The following is a 14,404-nucleotide window of genomic DNA, read 5'->3' as shown; positions in this document are numbered from 1 at the left end:
AGCATGGTGAGAGAGAGAGGTTGCGTGAGGGGCGATAGAGATTGAGGGGGAGAGAGAAGGGAGAGAGAGGAGAGAGAGAGGGAGAGTGAGGGTGTTGTGAGAGAAGTGGAGAAAGAGATGGTGGAGAGGGAAAGGGAAGAGGGAGAGGGAGAATGTAGTTATAGAGATCAGAGGGAGATATTAACGACATAGAGAGAGGAAGGTGAGAGAGAGAGGTTAAGGGGGGAAGAGAGAGAGAGGAGAGAGAGAGGAGAGAGAGAGAGGAGTGAGAGAGGAGACGGAGAGAGAGGGTGGGGAGGGGGAGAGTGCAAGAGGGAGGAGAGACAGAGAGAGAGGGAGGGAGAGAGAGAAGAGAGAAGAAGTAGAAAGAGAGGATGGAGCGAGAGTGGAGGGAGAGTGAGAGGAGGGAGGAAGAGAGAGAAGAATAGAGGAGTGCGACAGGAGAGAGAAGGTGAGGGGAGGAAGAGGGGAGGGAGCGATGGAAGGGAGAGACAGTCATGGAGTGGAGAGAGAGATGGATGGAGAGAGAGAAAGGAGAGAGAGGAGGGAGAGGAGAGGGAGAGAACATAAGAGAGTGTAGAGAGAGAGGAAAGGGGAGAGAGAGGGAGGGGAAGAAATGGAGAGAGAGGGTCGTGAGAGACAGATGAGAAAGAGAGGGGGCAGTGGCAGAAGGGGAGAAAGAGGGAGGAGGAAAGAGACGGGGTGGGAGAGAGGGGGGAGAGAGAGAGAGGTGAGAGTGGGGAAAGAAGGAGAGCGTTGGTTAGAGAGAGGGGACAGGGATAATGAGGCGAGAGATATAGAGACGAGAGGGAAAGCGTGACGATGCAGAGAGAGAGGATGATGAGAGAAAGGTTGAGAGAGAGTGGGGAGAGAGTGAGAGGGTGTAGAGAGAGAGTGGTCCTGAGAGAGAGGGGGACAGACAGTGGGGAGAGAGGGGGAGAGAGTGGGAGAGGGGGAGAGAGTGAGAGAGGGAGGACAGACAGAGAGAGAGGGCAGGGGAGAGAGAGAGAGACCGGGGTAGAGAGGAGAGAGAGGAGAAAGAGAGGGAAGGGGAGAGAGAGAGAGAGGGAGGGAGGGAGGGAGGGAGATAGGTGAGATAGAGATAGAGGGTGGAGAGAGCGGAGAGAGTAGGGGAGAGAGTGGGGTGAGAGAGTGGGGGGAAGAGAGAGGGGAGACAGAGGGTGAGAGAGAGGGAAGTGAGAGAGGGGAGATAGATGGGAGGCAGAGAGAGAGAGGAATGAGAGAGAGGCTGGAGAGAGTGTGGAGAGGGAGAGAGGGGGGAGAGAGAGACAGGGAGGAGAGGGAGAAAGTGGAGAGAGACAACATGGGGAGAGAGAGAAGGGAGAGAAAGGGGAGAGAGAGGCAGTTGAGATAGAGATGAGATGAAGAGTGTGACGATGCAGAGAGAGGATGGCGAGAGAGAGGTTGAGTGAGGGGGCAGAGAGTGAGAGGGAGAGAGAGGGAAAGAGAGAGGCGGGACAGAGGGGAGATGGGCGGAGAGAGCGAGAGGGTGAGAGAGATGGTGCAGAGAGAGGGGAGAGAGGGGGAAGAGAGGGGAGTGTGAGAGAGAGGCGGCAGAGATAGAGACGAGAGGGAGAGACTGACGATACAGAGAGCGGAAAGCGAGAGAAAGGTTGAGAGACGGGTAAAGAGAGAGGGGGAGAGAGAGGGTTGTGAGAGACAGGGAGAGAGAGAGGGGAGCGAGAGAGTAGAAAGGGAGTGGGGAGGGAGAGTGAAAGCGGGAGGAGAGACAGAGAGAGAGAGGGAGGATGAGAGAGAGAGGGAGGATGAGAGAGAGGAGAGAGACGAGGGAGAGAGAGGATGGAGAGAGAGTAGAGGGAGGGGTGAGAGGAGGCAGTTAGAGAGAGGAGGAATGTGGGGAGAGAAGGAGTGAGGGGAGGGAGAGGGAGGGAGCGAGAGAGGGGAGAGAGATCAGGGAGTGGAGACAGAGGGGGGCGAAGAGAGAGAAAGGGGAGAGAGAGGGGTGAGAGAGGAAAGAGACAAATTCAGAGAGTGGAGAGAGTGAGCGGGAAGGGGAGAGAGAGCATGGGGAGAGAGATGGAGAGAGGGGAGGGGCGAGAGAGAGGGCGAGGAGAGAGGAGGTGAGAGAGAGAGATGGAGAGAGAGGGTCGTGAGAGAGGGGGAGGAAGGGAGGGGATAGTGTAGAAGGGAAGAGAGAGGGAGGAGGATAGAGAGGGAGTGTGAGAGAGAGGGGAGAGAGAGTGGAGAGGCAGAGAGAGAGGGGAGAGAGAGGGGGAGAAAGAGAGGTAGAGACAGTGGGAGCGAGAGGGAGAGAAAGGGGGGGGTAGAGAGACAGTGAGGAGAGGGATATAGAGGCAAGAGGTTGAGAGAGGGAGTTCGAGAGAGGGGGAGAGACGGGACAGAGAGAGGGAGAGGGAGGGAGAGGGGAGAGAGGGGGAGAGGGTGTAGGGGGTGGTGTAATTTTTAAATCATTAACTGCTGTAGTAAGTACAAAGCCACCATTTTAGTCTTCTCTACCTTGTAGTAAGCACGAGCAGACACTCCCCCAGATTTTCATGAATGGAACAATGGAAACAGCTTTCCTCGTGGCTGAGGGACCGCCCACAACCACGGCTGTACGTCATCATCCATATAAGGGAGAAGCGGGGAACTCGAACACTGATTGGCTGGGTGAATAACCAAATAATCTCATCCATCAGGAGGACAGTGGGGAACTTTAACACTGATTGGCTGAGACAGTAGAAGGCCCCGCCCACTCCTACATGTATATAACGTGCGGGGATTACAATCTGTGTGTGTGCCTCGTGGGAAGCCATTGAGGTAACACCCGGTTCTGCAGAATTGAATAAATAGTTTTGGACGAACTCCTCCGTGTCTTTGTTCTTGGGAAGGGAAGCAGAGTGCCTGATGGGGGTCGCAGAGTCCCCTATCCTGCACAAGGAGGAGAGAGGAGAGCGAGGGGAGGGAGAGAGGGGCAGAGGGGAGAAAGTGGGTAGAGAGAGGGGAGAAAGACAGTGAGGAGAGGGATATAGAGACAAGAGGCAAAGAGTGACGATGAAGAGAGAGAGGATGGCGAGAGAGAGCTTGAGAGAGAGCTTGAGAGAGAGGCGGAGAGAGAGAGTGAAGAGAGAGGGGTTGTAAGAGAGGGTGGAGAGAGACAGGTGGAGAGAGAGGGGGAGAGTGAGAGAGGGAGGACAGACAGAAAAAGAGGGAAGGGAGAAAGAGAGAGGAGAGGGAGAGGGGGAGAATGGGGAGAGGGGAGAGATAGAGAGTGGGGAGAGAGAGAACGAGGGCAGAGAGTGTGAGAGACAGAGGAGAGAGAGAGAAAGAGGAGAGGGAGAGAGGTAAAAGAGAAGGAGGGGAGTGAGGGGGAAGAAAGAGAGAGGGGAGAGAGAGGTGAGATAAAGATAGAGGGGAGAGAGGGGAAGGGAGAGTGGGGAAGAGAGAGAGGAGAGATAGAGGGGAGAGGGAAAGAGGAGATAGAGAGGGGGAGAGAGAGGAATGAGAGAGAGGATGGAGAGAGTGTGGAGGGAAGTGAGAGGGGAGAGAGAGAGAGAATGAGGGGAGAGAGCGAAGGAGGGGAGAGAGAGACAGGGAGGGAGAGAAAATGGAGAGAGCGGGAGGGGAGAGAGAGGGCTGAGAGAGAGGGAGAGAGAAAGGTGGTAGAGATAGAGACGACAGGGAGAGTGTGATGACGCAGAGGAGGATAGCGAGAGAGAGGTTGAGTGGGCGGGACAGATAGTGATGGGGAGAGAGGGGAGGAGAGATGGTGGAGAGATAAATATGAGAGAGAGAGAATGGAGATATAGAGACGAGAGGGAGAGAGTGACGATGCAGAGAGAGAGGAAGTTCAGAGATAAGTTAAGAAAGAGTTGGTTGTGAGAGAGTGGGGAGAGAGGGGGAGAGAGAGGGGAGGGGGAGAGAGATGGAGGGGAGGGCGACAGTGAAAGTGGGAGGAGAGACAGAGAGAGAGGGAGGAAAGAGAGAGCGGAGGGAGAGAGAGGGGAAACAGGAGTGAGGGGGAGAGAAAGATTCAGGGGAGAGAGAGGGGAGGGGGAGAGAGATGGAGGGGAGGGCGACAGTGAAAGTGGGAGGAGAGACAGAGAGAGAGGGAGGAAAGAGAGAGCGGAGGGAGAGAGAGGGGAAACAGGAGTGAGGGGGAGAGAAAGATTCAGGGGAGAGTTAGGCGAGGGAGCGAGGGAGGGGAGAGGGAGTCAGGGAGTGGAGAGAGAGGGAGCGAGGAGAGAGGGCGAGAGGGGAGGAGTGAGAGCGCGGGAAGAGAAGAGAGAGGGGGAGAGATGGAGAGAGAGGGTCATGAGAGGGGAGAGAGAGGGGTTATAGTGAGAGAAGAGGAGAGATAGGGAGGAGGAAAGAGAGGGGGTGTGAGAAACGGGGAAGAGAGATGGGAGAGAGCGGGAGAAAGAGAGAGTGGAGAGAGAGAGGCAAAGACAGATTGAGGCCGGGGGAGAGAGAGACAGAGGACAGAAAGAGGGGGTGGAGAGTGTGCAGAGGAGGAGAGAGGCGGGAGTGATTGAGACGAGAGAGAGTGTGACGACACAGAGACAGAGAACGGCGAGGGAGAGGTTGATAGAGGGGGTCAGAGACAAAGGATAGAGAGAAGGGAAAGAGAGGGGAGAGAGAGGGGATGGAGAGAGGGGAGAAAGAGGGGATAGAGAGAGAGGAGAGAGCGAGGGAGGGGAGAGAGAGAGACAGGGAGGGGTGAGATAAAGTGGAGAGAGAGAGGTTGGGAAGAGAGGAGTGAGAGAGGGGGAGAGAGATGGGAGTGAGCGGGAGAAAGAGAGAGTGGAGAGAGAGAGGCAAAGAGAGATTAGGGCGGGGGAGAGAGACAGAGGAGAGAAAGAGGGGGTGGAGAGTGTGCAGAGGGAGAGAGAGACGGGAGTGATTGAGACGAGAGAGAGTGTGACGACACAGAGACAGAAATCGGCGAGGGAGAGGTTGAAAGAGGGGATCAGAGAGAGAGGGGATAGAGAGAAGGAAGAGAGAGAAGAGAGACAGGGGATGGAGAGAGGGAGAAAGAGGGGATAGAGAGAAAGGAGGAAACGAGGGAGAGGAGAGAGAGAAGAAGGAGCGAGGGAGAGGAGAGAGAGACAGGGAGAAGAGAGAGAGAGAGTGAGGGAGGGAGGAGGGAAAGGGAGAAAGGGCAGGGAGAGAGACACCGGGCAGAGAGGGGAGAGGGACAGAGAGTGGAGAGAGACAGAGGGAGAGGAGAGAGAGGGGAGAGAGAGATGGAGAGAGAGAGGATGGAGAGAGTGGAGGGAGAGTGAGAGGAAGGAGTGAGAGAGAGGAGGAGAGACGAGTGAGAGTGGAGAGAGAGTGAAGGGAGAGAGAAGGGATGGAGCGAGGGAGTGGAGAGAGAGTCAGTGAGTGGAAAAAGAGAGGGAGGGTGGAGAGGGACAAATGGTAGAAAGAGAGTGCGGGGGAGAGAGGAGAGAGAGAAAGACAGAGAATGAAGCGAGAGGGAGGGTGTGACAGAGTAGGAGGGGGCAGAGAGACGGAGAGAACGGAGGGGGCAGAGAGAGGGAGAGGACAGAGAGAGGGGAGAGAAATGGAGAGAGAGGTTCGTGAGAGAGAGGCGGAGAAATAGAGTGGTTAGTGAGAGAAGTGGAGCAAGCGGGAGGAGGAACAAGACTGTGTGTGAGAGAGATGGGGAGTAAGGCAGCGAAAGAGGGGAGAGAGAGGGTGAGAGACAGGGGGAGAAATAGGTTGTGAGAGTTAGAGGGAGAGAGAAAGACGAGGTAGAGAGAGTGGAGAGGGAGAGAGAAGCGAGAGTGATAGAGACGAGAGAGAGAGAGACAGTGACGATACCGAGAGAGAGGACGCAAGAGAGATGTTGAGAGGGGTGTCAGAGAGGGAGGAGGAGAGAGAGGGGAGATGGGGAGGGGGAGAGAAGAGATAGAGAGGGGGAGAAGTGAGAGATCTCGAGACTACAGGGAGAGAGTGACGACGCAGAGAGAGAGCATGATGAGAGAGAGGTTGAGGGGGAAGAGAGTGAGGGGAAGAGAGAGAGGTGTTGTGAGAGGGGGAGAGAGAGAGGGAGGATGAGAGAGTGAGAGAGGGAGGACAGAGAGAGAGGGGGTGGGAAGAGAGAGAGGAGAGAGAAAGAAGGGGAGAATGAGGGGAGAGAGGAGAGATAGAGGGGTTAGAGAGAGGGCGGGGAGCAAGAGAGAGTGAGAGAGGGAGGAGAGAGAGAGAAAGAGGAGAGAGAGCGGAGAAGAGAGGAGAGATAGAGGAGAGAGAGAGGAAGGGGACAGAGGGGGAAGAGAGAGATAGAGGGGAACAGAGGGGAGAGCGAGGGGAGAGAGTGATAGCAAGGGGAGAGAGAGAGGGGAGAGATGGAGGGGAGAGAGTGGGACAGAGTCTGTGAGGGTGACAGAGAGGGAGAGGGAGGGGAGAGAGTGGGAAGAGGGAGTGCGAGAAAATTGGGGAGAGAGATGAGGAGAGCGAGTGAGAATTGAGGGAGAGTGCGGAGAGAGACAGCAGAGAGAGGGGAGAGAGAGGGAGAGAGGTGAGGGAAGAGAGAGGGTTGGAAGGGAGACAGATGGAGAGAGGGGGAGGCAGAGAGGGGAGAGAGATAGAGGAGAGAGAGGGTAGACAGAGAGGGAAAGAGAGAGTGAGGAGAGAGAGAGGGAGAGAGAGGGGAAGAGAGAGGGGGGAGAGAGAGTGCGAGAGAAGAGAGTGGGGAATATAGTTTTGTAGAGTGATGGGGAGAGTGTGGGGGACAGTGTGCGGGAGCGAGAGAGGGGGAGATAGAGAGAGGAGTGAAAGAGAATCTGATGAAAGAGAGGAGAGGGAGAGAGGGATCGAGAGTTGGGGAGACAGAGGTGGAGAGTGCCGGGGATATAGTAGGGGAGGGAGTGGGGGCAGAGAGTGAGAGAGGAGAGAGAGTGGTGGAGAGAGGAGGAGAGAGGGGAGAGAAAGAGTGCGGGCGGGAGAGTGAGAGAGAAGAGAGAGTGTGGGTGATATAGGTGGGGAGAGTGTGGGGACAGTGTTCGGGAGAGAGAGGGGGAGATAGAGAGAGGAGTGAGAGAGAGCGCGTTGAGAGAGAGGAGAGGGAGAGAGGGGGAGAGTGTGGGGAGAGAGTGGGAGAGGGATTGTGGGAGAGACAGAGGGGGAGAGTGTGGGAGAGAGTGAGGAAAGAGTTGGGGATAGAGTTGGGGAGAGAGAGTGGGAGAGGAGATTGAGAGAGTGGGGAGAGAGAGTTTGTGACCTAGAGAGGTGAGAGAGAGAGGGGAGGGGGAGAGATGGGAGAGAGAGAAAGGCGGGAGAATGAGGGAGAGTGGAGAGATAGAGAGGGAGAGAGATGGAGGGGAGACCGAGAGAGATAGAGGGAGGGGAGAGAAAGAGAAGAGAGAGAGTCCGGGGAAAGCGGAGAGAGAGTGAGAGTGACAGAGATAGGAGAGCAAGAGGAAGGGGAGAGAGAGAGAGGGAGAAAAGGGAGGGGAGAGTGGGAGGGTGGGGAGAGAGTTGGGCGGGAGAGATGGGGAGAGAGAGGGAGAGAGACACGGGGGGAGAGAAGGGGACACTGAGACGGGGAGAGAGAGGGGAGAGACCGCGGAGAGAGAGTGGGGTAGAGTGAGTGGAAGAGAGTGGGGAGAGAGAGTGTTAGTGGAGAGGGACAATGGGGGATAGAGTTGGAGTGAGTGAGGGGAGACAGTGCAGAGGACAGTGTGGTGGAGAGAGCGGGACGAGAGAGGGGAGACAGAGAGAGGAGTGAGAGAGTGGGGTGAGGGAGAGGAGAGAGAGGGGTGAGAGAGAGTCGCGTAAGAGAGGGAGTGGAGAAGAGAGAGTGGGGAGAGAGAATGATAGGGTGTGGGGGAGAAACTGGGGAGAGTGGGTTAGAGAGTGGGGGAGAGTGGTGGAGAGAGAGTGAGAGAGGAGAGAGGGGAAGAGAGAAGCGAGGGGTAGAGGGAGGGAGAGAGTGTGGAGAGAGAGAAAGGGGAACAGAGAGGGGTAGAGAGAGTAGAGGGTTGGAGAGAGGGGGACAGAGAAAGGAGAGGTGGACGGAGAGAGAGGGGTTATCGACAAGTCGGGGTAGCTAGAGGAGGAGAGAGAGGGAGAAAGAGCAAGGGTAGAGAGAGGGTGGAGAGAGAGGGGGAGTGGAGAAAGAGGGGAGAGAGTGAGGGAGGGGAGAAAACGAGGAGAGAGAGGGGGGAGAGAGGGGGGAAGAGAGAGGGAGAGAGAGAGGGAGAGAATGGAAAGAGAGAGACGGGAGGGGTGGGAGAGAGAGGGGAGAGAGAGGGTAAGGGAGAGAGGAGGGAGAGAGAGGGTGTGGGAGACAGAGTGCGAGGGGAGAGACAGAGCGGGGAGAGAGAGAACGGGGAGAGAGAGAGACGGGTATTGAGGAACGGGGAGAGGAAGACCGGGAGGCTGAGAGGGGGAGAGAAAGAGGGAGAGAAAGGGGGAGAGAGAGGGAGCAAGAGAGGGGCAAGAGACAAGGGAGAGAGAGGGGAGAGGGAGATATGGGTGACAGAGTGAGGGGAAGGGAGAGGGGAGGGAGAGAAAGGGGAGGAAGGGAGAGGGGACGGAGAGAGGGGGAGGGAGGGAGAAGAGAGAGAGAAAAAGGAGGTGGGAGAGCGCGGTGAGAGTGGAGATAGACAGACAGAGAGAGGAGAGAGGGAGTGGGCGCAGGAGACGGGGGGAGAGAGAGGGGTAGAGAGATGGAACAGAGAGAGGGGGATATAGATGGGGGAATGTGGGGGGCAGTGTGCGGGAGAGAGCGAGAGGAGATAGAGAGAGGGGTGAGAGATAGTGGGGTGAGAAAGAGTGGCGGAAAGAGAGTGAGAGTGATTGGAGAGAGAGACAGGGTAGAGTGTGGGTTAGAAAGTGGGGAGAGAGTATGAGAGAGAGGGTGAGAGAGAGGGAGAGCGCAAGGAGAGAGAGCGAGAAAGGCTAAGCAGAGAGGTGGAAGAGAGAGAGAGAGGGTAGAGAGAGTGAGAGTAGGGAAAGTGAGAGGAGAGAGAGGGGAGAAAGAGAGGGAGAGAGTGAGAGAGAGAGGAGAGGGAGAGTGCGGGGAGAGCGAGAGGGGGAGCGAGAGGGCGAGAGAGAGTGGTTGACAGAGAGGGGGTAGAGAGAGGGGGACAGAGAGAGGGGGAGTGGAGAGAGAGGGAAGAGAGTGAGAGAGGGGAGAAAACGAGGGGAGAGGTAGAGAGAGGGGAAAGTGAGAGAAAGGGGTGTGACAGAGAGAGGGGTAGAAAGAGAGCGGGGAGAGAGCGAGGAGGAATACGAGAGAGCGAGGGGAGAGAAACAGGTGGAGAGAGAAACGAGAGGGAGAGGGGAACGAGGGGGGAGGGAGAGAGAGAGTGAGGAGACAGAGTGCGAGGGGAGAGAGAAGAGAGAGAGCGGGGAAAGAGCGTGGGGAGAGAGAGATGGGGAGAGAGACACGGGTAGAGAGAGTGGGCAGAGAGCGCGGTGAGAGAGAGATTGGGAGAGACAGGGAGAGCAAGACGGAGAGAGAGTGAGGGAGAAAGGGGGGAGCGAGGGTGATAGAGAGGTGGAGAGAGAGGGAAGAGAGAGGGGAGAGACTGAGAGAGACGGGGCGAGAGACACGAGGAGAGAGAGAGTGGGGAGGTAAAGAGGGTGAGGGAGAGGGGAAAGGAAGATAGGAGTGACAGAGAGAGTTGAAGGGAGAAGGGAGTGTGAGAGAGTAGAGGAAGAGAAATTGGAGAAAGGGAGAGGGTCGGAGAGGGAGGGGTGGGAGAGAGACGGGAGGGAGAGAGAGGATGAGGAGAGAGAAAGTGGGGAGGGAGAGAGAGGATAGTGAGTGAGAATGAAGGGTGTGGAGGGGAGGGTGTGTGATCGGAGAGAGAGGGGAGGGAGAGAGATGGGAGGGAGAGAGAGACGATAGGGAGAGATAGATGAGAGGAAGAGAAAGAGGGAGGAAGAGAGGGGAGGGAGAGTGAGAATAGGGAGGGAGAGAGAGGGGAGACAGGGGAGACAGGGGAGAGAGAGACGAGGGAGAGAGAGACGAGAGAAGTGGAGACAGCGGAGAGAGACAGAGGGAGGGGAGATAGAGGAGAGAGAGGAAGGGCGAGAGGGAGGGCGAGAGAGAAGTTGAGGGGTGGAGACAATGGTGGAGGGAGGAGGGGGAGAGAGGGGAGAGAGAGGGGAGAAAAAGACAGAGCGAGGCGAAAGAGAGAAGAGAGAGGCGCGGGAGAGAGGGAGAACGAGTGGGGGTAAGAGAAGGTGGAGGGAGAGGGGCGAACGAGAGGGCAAGAGATCAAGAAAGGTGCAAGTGGGAGGGAGAGAGGGGTCAGAAATTATAGAGAGAGTCTGAGAGAGTGCGTGAGAAAAGGACGAGAGAGAAAGTGAGAGAAAGATAGATAGAGGGCGGTGAGCGAGATAGGGAGAGATAGAGGCCGAGCCAGATACAGAGGGATGAGAGAGAGAGGGATGTGAGGGAGAAATAGTGCCGTGCGAGAGAGAGGGATGAGGTGGAAAGTGAGTGAGGGTGTGTGAGCCAGAATAAGTGAGAGGGTGAGAGAAAGTGTGAGGGGGTGAGCGATAGAGAGAGAAAATAAGAGTGAGGGAGTGATCGAGAGGGGATAGAGAGAGATAGAGAGAGATAGTGAGAGAGAGCCAGCAGAGTGAGAGCAGGACCCTCACAAGATGGTGAGAATGAAACTGTGAATGTAGCTGTTCCTTGTCCAGAAGTGTGTCTATGTCCTGTCTTTTGGGTCTGAATGCAGAAGGCCACTAACTCCTCCCTGTGATTTTTACTGTGAGTGATCTTGCTGGCTGCACGATTTACTGAAGGCTCCAGGTCTCCCTTTCCATCTCTCTCTGACTGACCAATTGACTTTGATATGGTGATGGACGAGACAGGAGTTTGGAATTCGGCTGAGTCAGGAACATCCTGATTATCTACAGGAGACAGAGAAATAGACAGAGAAATAGACAGAATGGAAAAGTAGACTAATGTAGTGAGGGTCACACAGAAAAAAATGGCACTTAGTCCAACAGAGATCTGGAAAAGCCCAGTCTCCACCACTGGCCTGTGCTGCTGCATCTCTTTGGAGTGCAGAATTCTGTTGGCTCACGATCTGGAGCTGCAAGAGTGAGAGGCGCTGACAGAAGCAGTAATTAGACCCACACAGTGAGGTAAACCAAATGCAGAGATACTGAGTGATCGCACCAGATTACAGGAAGATATCAGGATCAAACAATGGTCATGATGAAAGTGTTTTGATTCATGGTGCACTGGGATCAGTACTAAGTGAGGTTGAGCTACGAGTGGGAGAGGCGATGGCCTTGTGTTTCTCACACCAGACTGTTCATCCATACTTTAATGGCAGTGTCCGGTATAGCCATCTAACTGCATAATATCCTTTAAGGAAGGAATTCTGTTATTGGCCTACATTTGACTCCAGACCCAGATCGATGGGGTTGACTCTCAACTGAAATGATCTGGCAAGCCACTCAGTTCAAAGGAAGCTCGGGGTGGGAAATACACGCTGGCTAACCAGACAGAGAAAGATCCCACGAGTAAATTGAAACAAACCGTGCTGGGACCAGTGTCCTGGCCAATCATGTCGGTAGGTTTATGGCATGGTTTTAAATTGACAGAGAGAATGCAAAGGTTTCAGGTGAAATGAGCTTTCCGAATCCAAAGAGAAAATGAAGATGTAGCTGAAGACAAGCAGAAAGGAACAGGAAGGGACAGAGTTTAACTGAAACTGTATATCAGTGAATTGGACTGCGAGAAGAAATTGTGGACTGTGGCACAGAGATAAAAGAGATTTAGTGGTTAAAGGGTGAACAAAAGGTGGAACATAAGTATTCTATTGTACACATCTTTGTATGTCTGGAAATGGACAGTGGAAAACATTTACAGCCATAGAGATGTACAGCAAAGAAACAGACCCTTCCATCCAACTCATCCATGACACCCACATAACCTAACATAATCTCGTCTTATTTGACAGAACTTGGCCCGAATCCCTCTCAACCCTTCCTGTTCGTATACCCATCCAGATGCCTTTAAATACAATAATTGTAACAGCCTTCACCACTTGCTCTGGCAGTTCATTCCATACACGCAACACCATCTACATGAAAATGTTCTTCCTTAGATTTTGTTTATATCTTTCCCCTCTCACCCTGAGCCTAGACCCTCCAGTTCTGGACTCCAATACCTTAGAGAAAATACCTTATCTTTCAATCCTATCCATGACTCCCATGATGTTGTAAACCTCCATATGGTCATCCCTCAGCCTCAGATATTCCAGGGAAAATAGCCCCAGACCATTCAACTTCTCCCGATATCACAAATCCTCCAATCATGGCAACATCCTTATTAATCTTTTTTGAACCTTTTCAATTTACACAACATCCTTCTGATATGGATAAGACAAGAATTGCACGCAATATTCAAAAACTGGCTTATCCAATGACCTGTACAGCCACAACATGACCTCCAACACCTCTACTCAATGCTCTGATCAATGAACACAAGATACCAAACACCTTCTTCGCTGTCGTGTCTGCCTGCGATTCTACTTTCAAGGAACTATGAACCCGCACCGCAAGGTCTTTTTGTTCAGCAACACTCCTTAGGATCTTACCATTCAGTGTATCAGTCCTGCTAAGATTTGCTTTTTCCAAATGCAGCGCCTCACATTTATCTAAATTAAACTCGATCTGTCATTCCTCAGCCCAATGGCCCATGTGATCAAGATCCCGTTGTAATCTAAGGTAACACACTTCACTATCCACAACACCTCTATTGTTGGTGTCATCTGCAAACTTACAAACTATACATCCTATGATCACATACGAATCATTTATATAAATAATAGAAATAATGGTTTAGCACCGATCCTTGTGGGACCCCACTGATCACAGGACCCCAGTCTGAAAAACAACCCTCCACCACCACCCTCTGTCTTCAACCTTCGAGTCAGTTCTGAGGTAGGAGGAGTGCCGAGGATGTTAGACAGGCTTTCAGGGAGCTAGGTTGGAAGCTCAGAGTTAGAACGAACAGAGTTGTTGTCTCTGGTTTGTTACCCGTGCCACGTGATAGAGATTCGAGGAATAGGGAAAGAGAACAGGGATGGTGCAGGAGGGAGGGATTCCGGTTACAGGGATGGTGCAGGAGGGAGGGATTCCGGTTTTTGGATAACTGGGGTTCTTTCTGGGGACGGTGGGACCTCTATAAACAGGATGGTCTACACCTGAACCTGAGGGGCACCAGTATCCTTGGGGGGAGGTTTGCTAGTGCTCTTGGAGGGGGGGGTTTAAACTAACTCTGCAGGGGCATGGGAACCCAGATTGTATCTTCAGGGTGCAGGGCCTGGAGTGAAGGGAGGTTAGGAACATGGCATCAATTTCCAAGGAGGGTGTCTGTAAACAGGAAAGTGGCTTGAAGTGTGTATACTTCAATGCAAGAAGTATACGAAATAAGGTAGGTGAACTTGCAGCGTGGGTTGGTACCTGGGACTTCGATGTTGTGGCTGTTACGGAGACATGGCTAGAACAGGGACAGGATTGGCTGTTGCAGGTTCCAGGATTTAAATGTTTTAGTAGGGTCAGAGGTGGGGGTAAAAGAGGGGGAGGTGTGGCATTGCTTGTCAAAGATAGTATTACAGTGGTGGAAAGGACGATGGATGAGGACTTGCCATCTGAGGTAGTTTGGGCTGAGGTTAGGAATAGGAAAGGTGAGGTCACCCTGTTAGGAGTCTTTTACAGGCCTCCTAATAGTCCTAGAATCATTGAAGAAAGGATAGGGAAGGTGATTCAGGAGATGAGTGACAGTAATAGGGTGGTTGTTATGGGGGACTTTAACTTTCCTGATATTGATTGGGAAAGCTATAGCTCAAGTTCGTTAGATGGGTCAGTGTTTGTTCAATGTGTGCAGGAGAGTTTCCTGACACAATATGTAGACAGGCCAAAAAGAGGTGAGGCCATACTGGATTTGGTTCTGGGTAACGAACCAGGCCAGGTGTTAGAATTAGAGGTAGGTGAGCACTTTGGGGATAGTGACCATAATTCGGTGATTTTTACTCTCGTGATGGAGAGGGATAAGTGTGTACTACAGGGCAAGAGTTATAGCTGGGGTCAGGGAAATTATGATGCGGTGAGGCATGACTTAGGATGTGTGGCTTGGAAAAGTAGACTCCAAGGCAAGAGTGTAAATGATATGTGGAGCTTGTTCAAGGAGCAACTATTGAGTGTCCTTGATAATTATGTACCTGTCAGGCAGGGAGGAAAGGGTCGTGCGAGGGAGCCGTTGATTAATAAGGAATTGGAATCCCTTGTTAAATGGAAGAGGGCGGCCTATCTCAAGATGAGACGTGAAGGTTCAATTGGGGCGATTGAGAGTTATAGGGTAGCCAGGAAGGACCTGAAGAGAGAGCTAAGAGCAGCAAGGAGGGGACATGAAAGGTCCTTAGTCGGTAGGATTAGA

Source organism: Chiloscyllium plagiosum, unplaced genomic scaffold, assembly GCF_037043375.1.
Source record: "Chiloscyllium plagiosum isolate Xiang-an unplaced genomic scaffold, Cpla_swu_hap1 HiC_scaffold_29, whole genome shotgun sequence".
NCBI lineage: Eukaryota > Metazoa > Chordata > Chondrichthyes > Orectolobiformes > Hemiscylliidae > Chiloscyllium > Chiloscyllium plagiosum.
Note: the sequence above shows the minus strand (reverse complement) of the source record.